The following is a 16140-nucleotide window of genomic DNA, read 5'->3' as shown; positions in this document are numbered from 1 at the left end:
TCTCCTTTTGAGGAGAATATAGTTTTTTCCAAAGGAGATTCTTTATGGCAGAACTCTTTTATGCTGTGTTCCATTCTGGCAAGATATTCTGTAGGCCAGCAGTTCCCAACCGCTGGTCCACCTGCCTGCCATGCTATGGCACGTTGCGAGGCCGTGCCCCCAGCTGCTAATGAGCCCCCTTCAGAGCCTGGGATGGAACCCAAGATCCCTGCATCTCACCAGTGCTCTGCTGTCAGCAAATATCTGTGAAACCCCTTGGCAGAGCATCCCAGTCCTCTAGTGCGGGTGGACACAGAGGATAGCAACTTACTCTTGCTGACGTTGACTTAGTTAGCGCCAGGGACAAAGGTCTGTGTCGTGGATCCATCTGGCCTGTCGATGAGTCATGGGGAGTTGGTATGATGCTGCATGATGGAATTTCAGGTTTTTTTCAGTTTGTTTTTTAAAATCCTAAATTGCAAAAATGACATTAAAAGAACATTGTTTAGAGTGCTGGACTCTGCAATCCTAAGTTAGGAATTGTTAGAATTAAAGTTGCGTGTGGAACCTTAAATCAGCTCTCTTTTGTATGTGTTATGATACAGTCTTCATGTACCCAGGCACAACTAGGGATGTGAAAGGTTAACTGGTAATCCGGTAATGTTTAATGGTTCCAGTTAACTGGTAATGGGAGGCTGAAGCAACTCCCTGCTTACCGTGACTAGGGGCTGCCTTGCTGTCCCCTGAAGAGCAGCCCTGCTCTCATCTGAGTGCCTCGCAGGCAGGGGCTTCTCTGGTGTCTGGAGCAGCCTCTGTCCGCAGGGAGACCTGGCGCCCTATGGGCAGAGGCTGCTCCAGTGGGGACTGGAAGTCGTGAGGGCTGGGACCCCTCCCGGCGCCCAAGGCTTCTACCCCTCAGGAGGAACAGTGGATGAGATACAGGCACCGACCTCCCCCACCCATAATGAGGTTCCTCTGGCACAGGTCTTCTCCTTGTCTCTGGATGAAGCCATCGTGGGGCCCCAGCAGTGATGCCCCTGATGATGTGCAGGCCCACAAGGGCTTACTCAGGTGGCCACCAACTTGAACCTCCAAGTGGAGGAACTTGAGCCAGAGGATACCCTCTTCGGGGTGTTGGGTCATTCAGCTCCAGCCAGGGGGACCTTACCCCTTCATGACAAGATGGCCAAGATCACCATGGCCCTCTGTCAAGCCCTCTCCTCCATTCCCCTGTCTCTAAAAGGGCAGAAAGTACGTCATCCCAGCAAAGGGGCATGAGTACCTGTACTCCCAGGCAGCCCCAACTTAGGGATGTTCAGTATCAGTTAATTGAATAGTTGAGTATCCTCATGAATTCTTATCGGTTAATTGACTATTCGATAGTCCCCAGCGGCGGGGCCGGCAGCCAGTGTGCTCTTGCTGCGCTCCCGAGGAGTCCCTGGCACTCCTTGCTCCTCCCTCTATCAGAGGCAGCAGCATGGGGTGCCAGGCGGGAGCTGGTCTGTGCGGAGAGCCAGTTTAAAAAACAGCTCCCCTCGCGGACTGGCTGCCTGTTGCCCAGCGCTGCTGCCTCTGATAAAGAGGTAGCAGTGTGGGGTGGTAGCAGCCCCTGTCTAGAGTGTGGTCTGAGCTCCTGGATCCAGTGTGAGCCGGAACTGAGCCAGGCTGCCTGTTCGTCTCGTTCCTTAATACACTTTAAATGCAGAGCTGCAGCAGGGGTAGGTCCCGGATCCATTGCAAGCCAGGACTGAGCCAGGCTGCTGGCCATCCTGCTAAAAATTTTACTGGTGGGGGAAGGAGGAAATGTGTGTAGTCTAGCAGTAACCTATAAGCTTTTGCTTATCCGTTAATTGGTTAATCGACTACACTTACATCCCTAGCTGGGACCCCTGTAGACGGGGGCTGCTGCCGGAGCAGCCGCTGCCGGAGCAGCCTCTGCCCATGGCGAACCTTTGCAGCAGCTTCCCCAACCCCCTCTCCCTCTTGCTGCCTCTCTTAGAGGCAGCACAGTGGGTGGGAAACAAGTAGTCGATACTTCAGTCTACTACCCAATACACTTTTGCTTATTGGGTAGTTGACTACTCACATCCCTACACATAGCACACAGTCAACCTGTGGAACCCATTGCCAGAGGATGTTGTGAAGACCAGGATTTTAACAGGGTTCAAAAAGAACTAGATAAATTCATGGATGTTAGGTCCATCAATACTTATTAGCCAGGATGGGTAGGAATGGTGTCCCTAGCCACTGTTTGTCAGAGGCTGGAAATGGATGACAGAGAGGGATCACTTGATGATTCCCTGTTCTCTTCACTGTGTCTGGGGCACCTGGCATTGGCCACTGTTGGAAGACAGGACATTTGGGTTAGATCAGTGGTCACCAACCCATAGATCAGGATCTACTGGTAGAGCTTGGTGCCTCTGACAGGTGATCCTGACTGGTTTGGCTGGGAGGCTATCAAGTGCCAGCACTTCAGCTGGCTCTCCCCCTACTACCCCTGCTCAGAGCTGCCCCTTGGGAGCCTCCTGCTTGTTGTGTGGGGTGGGGGAGACAGAGGCAGGGGGGTGCTGATGTTGCTCTGTCCCCCTTTCCTGTACCCCATCTTCACAGAGTGAGGAGGGTGGGGCCCTGGCGAAGGGGTGAGGCAGGGGTATTTGGGTTTGAGGTAGATCCTGGATTGACTTAAATTCAAAAAGTGATCTTGTGCTTAAAAAGGTTGGAGACCACTGGGTTAGATGGACCTTTGGTCTGGCCCAGTGTGGCCTTTCTTATGTTCTTATCAGACCGAGTGAGTGAGGTAGAGAGGTTCAGCGACTTGCTAACGCAGGGAGATTAGCCATCTGGTCCTACGGAGGTCTTGTCCTGTGATTAGACCACTACTTCCATATTCCCTCTTCTGAAGTGAATTTTCGGATGGACTAGCAGGAAAGTTTTGAACTTTGATGTTGAAACAATTTATATTAAAACTACTATTTCATTCTTTTTTAACATTTTTGAGTGGGTTACTATGGCAGTCTCTGGTTGCTAAGACACAAATTGCTCCAGGTGTCCTAGAACTGCTTGCTCCATGATAAGTATCATGGCCACTCCTAAAGCCAAATAATAAAGAGAAATTGCTAAGTTTGCTGTAGTTACAATGTTTTCAATACAGTTGTGGCTTTCTGCTGAGCACTTAAACGGATTTGGGTATATGATGAAAGATCTATTTAGAGCTTAATCGACCAGTGTGCTGGATCCTGGCAGCCTTTAATAGTCAACATAGAAAATCAAAACTTGCATTTGCAAAATATTTATCACTTCTTATTGAAAATAAAATTGAGGGCAGCCTGAGGTAAATAAATACAGGCCACTCTTAGTGATTGAGATGCCGTGGCTGCATGAGCTGACCTGCTAGAGCTCTGAAAAGGCTTGAGTTTCCCCACTGGATAACTGTGTTCTGGCAAACCACTTACTTATTATGTTCTGACCAGCACTGTGTAGAAGGTTAGCTACAAGAAAGTGTAGCTGTGGCCTGTAAAGGGTGGTGCTACTCTTTTAAAATGCACACGAAGATTATTGTATACTTTATTTAGGACCGTTTTTCTTGCAACAGGTGCAGGTATAGCAATTGTATAGATCAGTGGTCCCAGCGCCTGCTGGGACATTTATGTGCGCCCGCCGAGTGATCAGGGCCGACCTGCCCCGGGGCGTGCGGCACATGGGTGGCCCCACCCCCGGGCGCCCAGCAGCCCCAAAATGTTGGGGACCACTAGTATAGATTTTCTGTGTTTGTAGAAAAGTACATGCAAACTACACAGACGCTTGCTTGCATGCATAAATGTGTGCACTCATGCATAATTTATTTAATAGGGTAGTATCTAGGGACCCTATCATTGCATGTTTATTGAAAAAAGAAACACTTTTACTCTGGACATCTGATTTATTCAGCATAGTTGTATCTAGTTTGTGAATTTAGAAACTACATTCTTGATCAAGATGTAAATGCTGTAGTACCCAAAACAGGAATTAATTAAACTAGTTGTCACTTACTGTGTCATGTTTCCATGATAGAGAGTGTTCTACTGAGTAGCTAAAAATGAAAAATCTTGTAAGGGTAGATCATTTTATGTTTGTGATATAATTCTGTTCATTCTAGATTGGTTTGCAGGGACAATTGGGTTATTTTACAATCAAGATGTAAGGTTTTATTTAAAGAAAAAAATATTTTACATATCATATATGTGAAAGCAATTCTATTTTCATCATCTTATGTTTTGAAATTCCTGTGAAAAGTTTTTTCATTTACAATTCCCCAGCTGTGTGTGCAGTCCAACCATTAGAGCACTATGTGGAAGGAAGAGAACAGAAAACAAGATTACTGTCCAGTATATTCTCTTTGTTCCAATTAAGGATGCAATGACTTCAGTAAGCTATTCTGTACTTAAAAGATCTCTATGGCCATTTATGGTGCTAATGTAATTAGAATTTTAAAATGATCACTTTTCAATACAAGAGGGCTAACAGATAATTAGACATTCTTAGTCCACTGCTGTTCCTTTTAAGCTCAGAGTTTGCCCTTGATAACTTTCACAGAGAGATGAGGCTTTTATTTTTCATTTAAGAGCCATACATTCCATTTAAACTCAACACTTGTATCTCAGCCCTGGGTTCTTTGCAGGTTAGTCTACAGGAAAAAAAGGACTATGAAGTGTGGCAAATAGGGAGTACTAGTGAAGAAGCACACAGAGCAATGGTTTAAGATTTATGTTCCAATCTCCTTTTCTATAGCTGAGCTGATACATTTCTGATTTTAAGTAAGGTGTGAAACAAACAAGCTGGATAATTTTGGCACAATTTGCATTTGTTCTGGTGATTGTTTTTAAAGTGATTTATTTGCTGCAGTTAATAAACTGTGAACTTTTTAGTGAACTGTTTTTGCAAGGAGTGGGAAAATTGAATATAGCAGAGTCCTGGACATAAGCCATTATTAAAATGTGTACGATTATGTTACAATACCAATTATTTTGAGGCTTCTCATTTTGAAGTTAAAAATTCAGATTGCTTTTTCTTTTTACATTAGTTCTAAAATATGTTTACGGTAGACTAAAAATGCATCATTATATATAACAGAAATTCATAGAAGTTTTTTGTGCATGTAACAAAAGCACTGCCTAAGTTCTCAATATCCGTGCAAAAAGAAAGTCAGACTTCTCTAAGAAAATTATATTGGTCACATAATTTAAGTTAAACTTTTCAGGGACAATGATGAAAATACAAAAAATTGTAGACAAAATCATTTTGGAATTTGAATGCTCTGAGATTAATCACGTAACATATATATTAAAACTAATATTTTTAATAGTAATTTAAAAAATGTATTACTCCTGTGACATAAGACCAATGAGTAAGAGCAGAGGGAAATTCTGTAGGCAGCTAGTCTACAAAGTGGGAAGCAAGGTTTTTGAAAGTCCTAACTCAAACCATTTTCGGTGCTGGGGCTGTCTAAACACTTGCCTGTTAGATGTCTGAGAGTCCTGTTGCATACCTGAACAGCTCTGTAATTATTGCATATGTACAATTTTCCTTTTCCCAGAGCTTGAGAGGAAACTGCTGGTGAGAAGCTAGAGAAAAAATTAATTCTTTCATAGCCGTGTGGAACATTTTTTAAAATTTATGTATCCATCATTTCTGAAAGATTTGTCATAGTTCCTTTAAAAAACTGAAATGGAGAGGTCCTCCTGTGAAATTATTTTACACTCACATTGTTTTTGTCTTTCATTATATTGGAGACCTTTCAACTCAACCTCCTCTACCATCATATGTCAGACTCCGGAATATTGTTTTCTGAGAAGATTATTGTTCAGATTCTTGACGTGTAAAGGTGGTGGACACATTTCTTTTTCTGTTGGGTTTTTAGTTTTTGGACTCATTACTGCATATTTTTGTCGGCGATATTCAGCTCTGTGGCGTGTTCAGATGGTGAGATAGATATTGTTTTCATTTGTTTAGTGTTGATTTAGGTTCCTTATTATTACTAGAAAATACTTTGAGTAGGGTTTTATGTCTGTGACGTAGTGGGGGTGCCTTGCTAGGGCTGTGGCGACCTCTGCTGTCTGGTCATTATGCAAAGGGGGCTCCAAACCTGTCTGACCAGCCACCCCCCATGGGGAGAAACAAAGGAAGGTGGAAGGCTGCCCTGGCTGGGGGGCAGGGCTGGAGGAAAGTTAGTTTTAGTTTGGGTCTGGGAGCATGGAGGAAGCAGCCTCAGCAACAGGCTGGGGGGTTTAGAAGCCAAGACACCCCCCCCCCCATATCAAGGGGGGCTGAGGCATCCTAGCCCTGCCCTGTAACCTGGTGACATCTGTGCTGTGCTGTATTCTGGAGAGGCAATAAACTCCCTCTGTTCTACCGGCTGGTGGAGTCTGTGCATACCATTTCGGGGGCGCAGGAGGCGGGGGACCCCAACGCGCCATCACAATGTCACAAGTAGGGTTTTATGTCACCAGTAGGGTGCAAATGCTGGAGCTGTGGGGAGAGGGGAAAGTGGAGTGGCTGAGATAAGACTGATCTTATGAGTCAGTTTCTCCTCCTAATGAAACCATCTGTTGATATGATGCTATCAGGTAATGTGTCTACATATCAAACTGCTCTTTAGGGTTTCCAAAGAAAGTGATTGGGTTTTGCTTACATTTATATCTTCCATAATCTTTATTTCTCTTTGAACTAAACTATCTGCCAAAAATATCCAACTGATGTTTCATCTTTTGACAATGTGACTAATTTATTATAGGTACAATGATTTAATCTTCAAATTACTTGGCTTTTCACGACATCCTTGTGAGGTAGCAAACTATTACAGCTGTGTAACAGACTGCATTTAAGGTTAAATGACTTACTAACAGGTAGTGTCAGGCAGGGCCCATAATTAGCAATTCTTGTTCTGCAATCCTACGTCTAGTATAATATCTTTCATCTGACGTTAATTCTTGAGATATGATGGTAGTTTTCTTCTAGTAAAAATGCTACAAAGGATTTAAATCTTTCTTAAATTTGTACATAAGTGTGCAAACTAAATGCTTTAATATTTGTAATCCATAATTTCATTTTAGCCCCATAGGGTTTTCAACCTGGACTTCGTCACACTGGATCATTTTCTTTTCAGAAATAAAATAGATTGCATGTATAACACTACTGCAGTTGTAAGAAGCAATTAAGGAGATGAGAGTTGCATCTCAAACTTGGTTCTTTATTCCCTGTCTTGGAATGCTGATGAGTATAGCCCCTAACTTCACTAGCTGTATATTTTCCATTTTGCAACCTAGAAGGGGTATTTAACTGTCGGTGGAGAGCTAGGTCTCAGTTGGAGATATCAATCACCACGAACCTACCACTTAGGGAATTAAAGGAGGAAAATTGTGTGTGAAAGTTTTAGAATTACATTTTTAATAAAGCAAATAGAGTGGATTTATTTATGCATAGTGTTCAGAAACATTGTTACAGAGCAGTTCTGTGCATGAAGAAATGAAAGAGTCAGTGTTTGTTTTACCCTGAACTGAATTAGGCAAATACTTGTAAAAAAAAGTTCTTGGTGGACAAAGTTTTTTGGTTTGTTTGTACCTTGATTTATTTCCTGCCTGGTGGCTATCCTTATAGCTGCTTATACAGTACCATGCTCATCATCGTAGTATCTGAATGCCTTGCACTAATGCTAGGTGTTATGATGATACAAATTATAAATAATCACATTGCTTAGTAGTATTAACATCAATCACATGAGTGGCAAGGAGTCCTGTGGCACCTTATAGACTAACCGAAGTGTTGGAGCATAAGCTTTCATGGGCAAAGACCCACTTCATCAGACATGCATCTGACGAAGTGGGTCTTTGCCCACGAAAGCTTATGCTCCAACACTTCGGTTAGTATATAAGGTGCCACAGGACTCCTCACCACTTTTGCAGATTCAGACTAACACGGCTACTCCTCTGATATCAATCGCATGTTTATTCTTGGAGTGTAGGGTTGTAAGCTTTATAATGGTCCTTAGTTCCTCAGAGACCTGGGTCAGCCCCCAAGAAAGCTCTACTGTTATCCTTGGTGCCTTTTTCTTTGTCTTTTAAAAATACATATTGATTTGACTAATGTTAACATGGTATGGTTCTCCAGATTGTACTAAGTCATAAACAAGAGTTAAATTTACCTCCTATCTGGGTTTCCACTGGTTTATTTTTCCCATCAGAGACATTCCTCTCTGAGACAAACCCAATCTTTTTAAGTGTAGGAAGGCACATTAAATAACATGTAATTTAATGCCCTCATACCTTGTTAGCCCATCTAGTTGCTTTATGATCTGATTGCTTCACCTCCTTCATTATTCTCTGGGGCTGTCAAATAGCATTTTTTGTGATCTTTGACTAGCGGGGCTATTCAGATTTGAATTTCTCATGTACTTAAATTTAAGACAAAATAACTGGAGGAAAAAGAATGGCAAATAATTTCTTGTAGGAAATCTGCAGGTTGTTGGATTTGTGGTCATAGGCAGATTTTTTTCAGGAAACAGGGAGGCTTTAGTATTCGCATAAAGCTTAGGATATAAAGACTGGAACTGTGGTTATAACTGCTGTTTACATAATGACTCATTCTTTTGTGTTAACCTTATACCCTAGTATGACCTAAAAGAAAACATTGTTTTTGTTTGCTCCCTAATGTTGCAAATAAATACTATTTTGCTTATTAACATAAAGTGTAAACACGAGAGAACAAGATTGCCCTTGCCAGTAATGCTACTAAGTCTGCTCATTCATGCCTCCTCATAGGTTGCAACTTGCTTTCATAAACCATTTTACAATAATGCTTCATTCAGGGTAGGTATTATTTTTGTTTTTAATGCCTAAGGGTACTACAGTCTATTGTTTTGTAGATTCTTTGAGAAGTTGGATTATTTGCTTTCACAAGTTTCTTAAAAAATCAGTTACTCTGCAAATTTATACCACTCAGTTGTCCTGGATACTTTGCTCCAAAGTAGAGAAAAGCCATAAACATTTCTTCGGTTATTTACCTGACAGTGTGAAGGCTCTTATGAATATCGATACATCTTATAGATGTTTCTAAACAATTAGAAATACTCCCGCTATGCCAAAATATTTTATTTTTAGTATTTTTCTGCCTTCAGAATAAAATATCATGCTAAAACAGAACTAAAATTCCATGTAAAATAGTACAATATAGATTCTGTAACTTTGAAATTTTAGTGATAGTTTGAGGATTGACACAATTCCTCAAAAAAGCTATTCTGAAGAAAAATTAAACTTCTGATAAAATCTAAAAATGGTAATTTAAAGGGCAGAGATTGCTTCTTTTAATATAAGAGACTAATTGTAATTAAGAGATTTTTCTCCAACTCTTAAGGAATCCTGTGTAATTATGGTTCCATTAAAAACACAAACTTATATAGAAAGGAATTCCTAACATTCTAGTTCTCAGGCTATAAAGGATTTACATTCTATGTTTTATGTAGAATTAATAAAATGTAATATGGAATGTAATGTGATTAAAAGATAAAATGGGAAAGGAGAGAGATCTCTTGAACTGTGATCCCAAATTTGGAACAGAGCTGTTAACTTCCCCTGTTAGTATTTCTGTTAAAGAGAATCCCTAAGATGCTGGTCCCATGAGTTTTACCATGTCTCATATAAAAAAGATATTAAAATATAAATCCAGTGTATGCAGGTAAGTGTGTGTGTTGGAGAGATGGGAGAAGGGGGCTTTCTCCCATATCTGCTGAGAGTGTCTAAAGGTGATCAAGTTTTGAATGTGTGCCTTGGTTATAATATTTGAAGTTAGTGTTTGAAAGTCACTTGATCCAGATGGCATATGACCTTTCAATTCTACTTCAGGGTTTACTTTGGAAAAAAAATTGTCTACTTAACAATTCTAAATTGCTCTCATCTCTCAGTGGCACACACAGAAATAAGGTTTTAGCTTTTAATAAAATGTATCACTGGAGTTAATATCAGTCACTGAATGCTGCTACTCTTTTTCCTTCTGTGCATGTTTTTAGAATAAAGTTTTGTTATTGGAAGTTGCAGATTTACCATCCTACAGACTCAAGTCCTCTTTTTGTCCACTTAGTTATCTATTTGTATTGTCGTGTTGGCATAGACTTCACCATGTGCATATCCAGCTATCTCTCTGGCCTGCAGTGAGCCCTTTAGAGAGGGAAAAATGAAGTTTAGTCCTCAGTTTTACTCACTCCTGGACAACTGTACCAGTGCGAATTCCAGCTGAAATCCCAATTCACTTCATATAGATCTGAACTTAAAACAGAATGGAAAATTGTCTACACTCAGAACTAGACTGAGGCCCCTTTTTGGCTGATTCTAGCAAGAACACTGACTAATTGAAAAAGTGGTCTTGGATGTGGATGTCACTAAGGGAAATGAATGATGGGAGTCCAATGAAAGGGAAGATTTTGGCCAGCTGATTAATGAAGTAGTGGGAAAACCTAAGGAATCCATGTGAACTGGCCTTTGAGTAGGGACCAGGTCACCAGATCCACTCTTGGATGGGGAAGGAGACCTCTCTTCCTGTATCTGCCTTCTCCTCGTCTGACATGCAAAAACAGAGGCCAATATGTGGGAAATGAAAAGTTACCAGCTTTGGCTCCAAATTCAGATTGATTAAAGCAATAGCAATGCAAATACAGAAAATTGCTAACTCCTTACTTCAGTTGTTCTACTTTCTGGTTCCATAAAAGAGTGACAGGACACTATATACTGGGGCATAGACATGTAAAACTCCTCTGAGTATTTTTCCAGTAGATTCAGTGCAATCATTGACCTGGGATCTAGCAATGTAAAGATTTTACAATGATTTAACTACCACTATCAGACAGAAGCTGTGTCTGAGACTAACTCAGACTTTTACCTTTGCTTTACTGTGTGAGAGTGGTGGGAAAAATACAGCAGTCCAGAGGTGCATTTTTGGACCTAGTCTACTCCACTGCATCCTTTAATGTCAAACTAAATTGCAAACCGTTTGCATAGACCTTGTTTGCATAGTTTAACTTTTTTTCTCATCATGACAGTACAATTTTTAACTGAATTTGCTGTTACAGTATTTGTACACAACTATTTTTAACAGGACTTTAGAGGTAGAATTTGCAAGAAATGGCTTAAAAGGCTTCCGTGTTTTACAGTTTAAGTTTTACTGGTTACTTTATTCGTAGTTTCTTGTCTTGACAGCATTTTCCCCTGGAGCCTTTTTCCTTTTGGCCAGTATGGATTTTTATCCCCCTCTTATTTTAATAGGAAATGTTATCTCTCTGTATTAGCATGGACAATTTTTATTTTAAGACATTAAGCTTCAGCTAGTACCTGCAGCCCATGCACAGTAATATTGCCTATGTTGTAGGGAGCAGCAGTGTTCACTCTACATTTATTTGTTCTAGATTTTTTTTAACGGCAGACTCCTTAAGGTTCCTTCACTGCATTCAATGTCTGTGTTTTATTTCCTGTGGGAGTTTATGGTATTAGAAAGGCATACATGGGGGATATTGATTTTTTTATATTTAATAGTATTTTCTAGTAGATCCTTTGAGTATAGTACAAAGTGAATGTAAACAGAAGTTTTTATTGATATTGTGGATGGTCCAAAAAGCTACAAATGCATCACTAATTTGCTGAGATTCTATGCTATATTCTTACTGCTCATAGGCATGCTAATCTAGTAGGCACTGAATGTATCGTACAATAATTATTATATTGTACAACAATCATTGTATGGGGACAAGGAAAATAAACACCCAGTACAAAAATAAGAGTAATAAAACAGATCAGATACATCATAAATAAATTAGTGGCATTTTGTATTAAAGGGAAGTAGCTGTCTCACAGAAGCAGCTTTTGGTTTCAACTGTAATTTCCAATTCTGTTATTTTTTCATACCATGTTAAAAATACGTTGTATACAAGCCTACAGATCACAATTGGACTTAATTTTAAATAACTACAGTTTCTTTTTTTGTTTGTTTTGTTTTGTGCTCCCTATACGGATTCTTTAACTTCATATTATGACTATGCACAATGACAGTAGGGCAGAGAATCATTGTTACAGTAGTAAACACAGCACTGGCTTTTTGGATCATCTGCAGTGTCAGTGTAAGACAGCCTCGTAACAATACAGTAAGGAAGACTAACTTAGCATTCCTGTGTTCCTGTCCTCGCCATCTTCTGCTGCATTTTTTAATTCAACGAAACCCTAAAGGAAATAAAATACAGAAACTTAATACCAAATACCTCAGGGATCTGCCACGCCTCAGTGTGCCTAGATACTGCGTAGTTTCTGAACACTGAGCAATCAGTCAGCAGTACTGTTTATTTTGAAGTGCTGATGTATATTTTAAGGAATAATCCTGTGTTGGCTGGATGATGGAGTAGGTGATCTAACAGAGCTCTCTCCTGTCCACTGTCTATTCTGTATGTCCATAGGATAGAGAGATGGGTAGATCATAATGAAATGTCTCTTTTTCCATTCAGGAGTTTAGCATTATTTTAACCCATTCATTACAGAATTAATTGCTATCACATGCAGGAATGCTATACATTCTTTGCAGGATAATGGATTGAAAGAATTGTGTAAAATATTATACATTTTAAAACCTCAAGGTGTATCATAGTTCATTATAGCTTCTATCTATCTGTCTGTCTGTCTTTAATTTCATTATTTAAAAGGGAGTAGAATATGAAAAGCATACATTCAGGCAAATACAGTTTGAGAAAAAACCAGACACAGTTTTTTAATAATAAAAAAGTATCTAAAGTGCTTTCCATTGATATTTAAATTATTTGGTGGTATCTTTATTCATTTGCAATTTGGGAGACACTCTAAGTTCCAGCTGGCATTTTAAAGACTCAAAGCCAAAGCCTATGATTCTGGAGAAGACGATTGGTATTTGCTGCTAATATCAGGCTGAGTTGCTGAGGGAATTATCTTCATCCTCACTGAGTTTTAACATTCCAGACTTGCCTGGTGAAGATTTTTAAAATAGGATTTAATGCAACAGGTCTCTTTTTACCTGTCAGCACTTTTAACGCAGGTTTAACATGGAGATACAGTGTCAGAATTTTGCTATAGGAACAGAAGCCTGAGAAATTGATATATGAAATGTTATAGTCCATGCTTCTGCTTTTTGTGTCTCTTAGTTTGAAGTTTAGGAAAACGATTTTTCAGTGAATTGAACAAACTAAAGCAAATGGCGTATAAAGCATCTATCTTTTTGGAATCTTTTTATTTTATAATACTGACTCTAGCAAAAAGCTACTTGCCCATAATGATAATAAATTAGCTTAAATTAATTAATACAATTTCAGATTGGGTTTAAAGCACTAAAACTTTATTAATTTTGTTCAGATTTCAGAGTGTCCCTAGATGTATATATTCATCATTCTGTTTTATAGCTGACAAAAATTGCTATTTATTTTTTCTGGAATCTTGTTTCTTGTAGATAGCTCAGAAGGTAGACACTGAACTGTCTTATTAAAAGACAAAAGTTTTATTTTTCAAATTAAAAAGAAGTTTCACAAGACTGCTTCAGGAGCTTGAAACTTCAGATTGCCTCCTGTTATTCAGTGGCTTGCTGTAGGTTTTTGAACTAATGTTTTGAATACTGGTTTATATTCACAGATACCAGTTACTTTCCTCTTGAAAATACTCTGATTTCCTAATCTAGTGAACTATGGCTTCATGTTTTTATTAGGTTAGCCATCATTTGGAAGTTTTGAAGATTCAAGTATAATGACTATATGAAACAGCACAATAGTTCAGACTATGTAGGGGACCTAGGAATGCTTGAGGGTGATTTTGGTAAAATATGACTACTTTTTTTTTTAAAAGTTGTCCAGTGGAAATTGTGTAGATACATTTGTCAAAGCATGTCTACCTTAATTTTTCATGAATTAAAAAATCTGCTTTTGAAATTAGTAGTAAAAACTTAGAATTAATTTTTTCTAACTTTTTTTTACCAACTTTGTCAGCAAAGGTGCAGGTTTGCTAAATAATATGGCATATGCCACCCATCTTGTGCCCTGACAAAGTGTGAATAAAACATTAAACAGACACTCTAAACTAAAAAGCTATGTTGCTTAGAGAACTCCTAATCCTTTATCCAGCTGCACTACCATTATCCCATTAACCCCTGTGATACATGATTTCTCTTCTGCTGGTTGTGTTCTATCTGCTTCTCTGTAATATTAGCTACAATTTGGATTGGCCTTTATAGAATGTCCTCAGTATAAATGGCTATTCATTGTAGCAAATATTTTACAGTCTCTTTTCCTCTAGGAAAGTGTTGGCTTAAGTTCATTTGCCACCTGGACAAGAAATTTCTCCATTTTTATTTTGGTGCAGTAAATGATTTGATTTGGAGAAGTCTTCATCCAGGGGTTGCAAGATGTCCGATTAGTTTGCAAAGAAGAATCTTCTGGTTTTTTTTTTTTAACCCATGCTTGAATTGGTGTTTGAGTCTGTGTGTGTTCCTCCTCTTGAGACTTTTTAGTAGGTTTTATGTCCCTCTGGGGTCTCATATTTTAATTTTTTATATACATTTGTACTGTTTTAAAAATTTTGTAAGCCACCTTGAATATTTTAAATAGAGAGGCGGGGTAAAAACATTTTAAATAAATACATAATTTAAACCCTATTTATAAATTACATGTGAGTTTGGCTTATATTGTCCAAATTCCAATATTGTGAGAACAAATTTGCCCTTCAGTTTATTTGAAAAAAAAAAAATTAAAAAATGTAGGTAAGAAAGCAAAGAGAGTTTTAACTCTTGCTTTCTGAGGAAAACCAATCCAAATAAAAATATTTTATGGAAGCACTAGGTCAAAATGTCAGATAGGATTTGTATCAAAATCTGATTAATAGCGTTATCTTCATTTTGTTTCAGCTTACAACTTTCAGAAAATGTACTCCATTTTTGCAAATATTTCAGGAATTGTTAAAATCCACAATTTCCTTCACTGAAAGTAAATTACAAAGGAGTAAATTGTAAAAACGAAATTAAGAAATCAACTTTTTATATGTAACGTGATGCTATGCATTTAAACTGAAAAACTACAAATTCAGACTACCACACATTCCTTCATCTGCTGTGCTGTGAGTAGTACACACACACAGTACATTTTTCAGAAGTATCTGTCATTTGGTCTTAATCTGAGTGAAAGTCAATGACATTTAAGAGTAAGTTATTTTTGAAAATAGGCTGTTTTGAAAGTGTTTTGCTTTGAAGTTTAGCTAATTAAAAAGGTAGGGGTGTGTGTATACACAATAATCACCCCCAACTGAAAAAAAGGTAAACTGAGACATTTCAGTTCAGATAGGTTGTGTTTGACCCAAAGGTGCATGTTTTTGTTTTGGTGAGAAACATTTGAAAAAAAGTTAGTTTTGCTTTGAACTTAACTCGATTTTTTGGCTCATTTTAGTATATTGTATAAGGTCCTACTGCTTGGCCTATTTATTTTTCATTATGATAATTTCATTATATGGATGGTGCTCAGATACCACAGTAATGGGGCAAAATATAAGTATCTAAATGTGGAGAAAACAGCTGTTATATGTTACTGACTATAGGGCCAATCCTTTTTCCATTGATGCCCATGGCAATGTGACAGGATCAGAGTCTAATACAATCAGTAAATTATGCACATTGCTGCTATTTATGTATTCCTAAATTATTATGTATTCTTTCCATGCTTTTTGTGGTTGCTTTAATCTAGCTATGAAATGGCTGTGTACTTATTTTGTGCACTTCATGTTTCTTTATGGGAAATACTGAATTATAGGCAAGGGTATAAAATTATTTTGTACATCGTGGAAGAATTGTCAGTTCCCTCAAAATGCATATTGAAGGTAAATCAGCTCATGAAACATTCATTGATTTCAGTGTGGTGAGCAGAGTTTGGCTGATGGTTTTTATGTCAGTGATTTGGAGATAGAGGTGATCAAAGAGAAATTAAAGTTTAAATTGTAATGGTTCATATTCAGAGTTTGGTATCACTATTTAACCTCTGTTTACATTCTGAGTCCTGTTGGTACTGTTTACCGGTGTAAATCTAATGGATTTTTTAAATGCCACTGGGAAGTAGTTTTTTTTAAATAGACTATAGGAATTAAAATAAAACAATTA

At 38.6% G+C, this 16140-nt stretch overlaps 1 protein-coding gene across 5 annotated transcripts in view; it reads left to right on the top strand.

The window, feature by feature from the left end:
* The window catches only part of EYA3 (EYA transcriptional coactivator and phosphatase 3), a 157485-nt gene that overhangs the window by 31075 nt on the left and 110270 nt on the right, over window positions 1-16140 (top strand). The gene's annotated exons all lie outside the window — the stretch shown is intronic.

The sequence above is a fragment of the Pelodiscus sinensis genome, chromosome 26, assembly GCF_052426305.1.
Source record: "Pelodiscus sinensis isolate ZL-2025 chromosome 26, ASM5242630v1, whole genome shotgun sequence".
NCBI classification, from domain to species: domain Eukaryota; kingdom Metazoa; phylum Chordata; order Testudines; family Trionychidae; genus Pelodiscus; species Pelodiscus sinensis.
The sequence above is the reverse complement of the archived record's forward strand: the minus strand, read 5'-3'. Positions and strand labels throughout refer to the sequence as shown.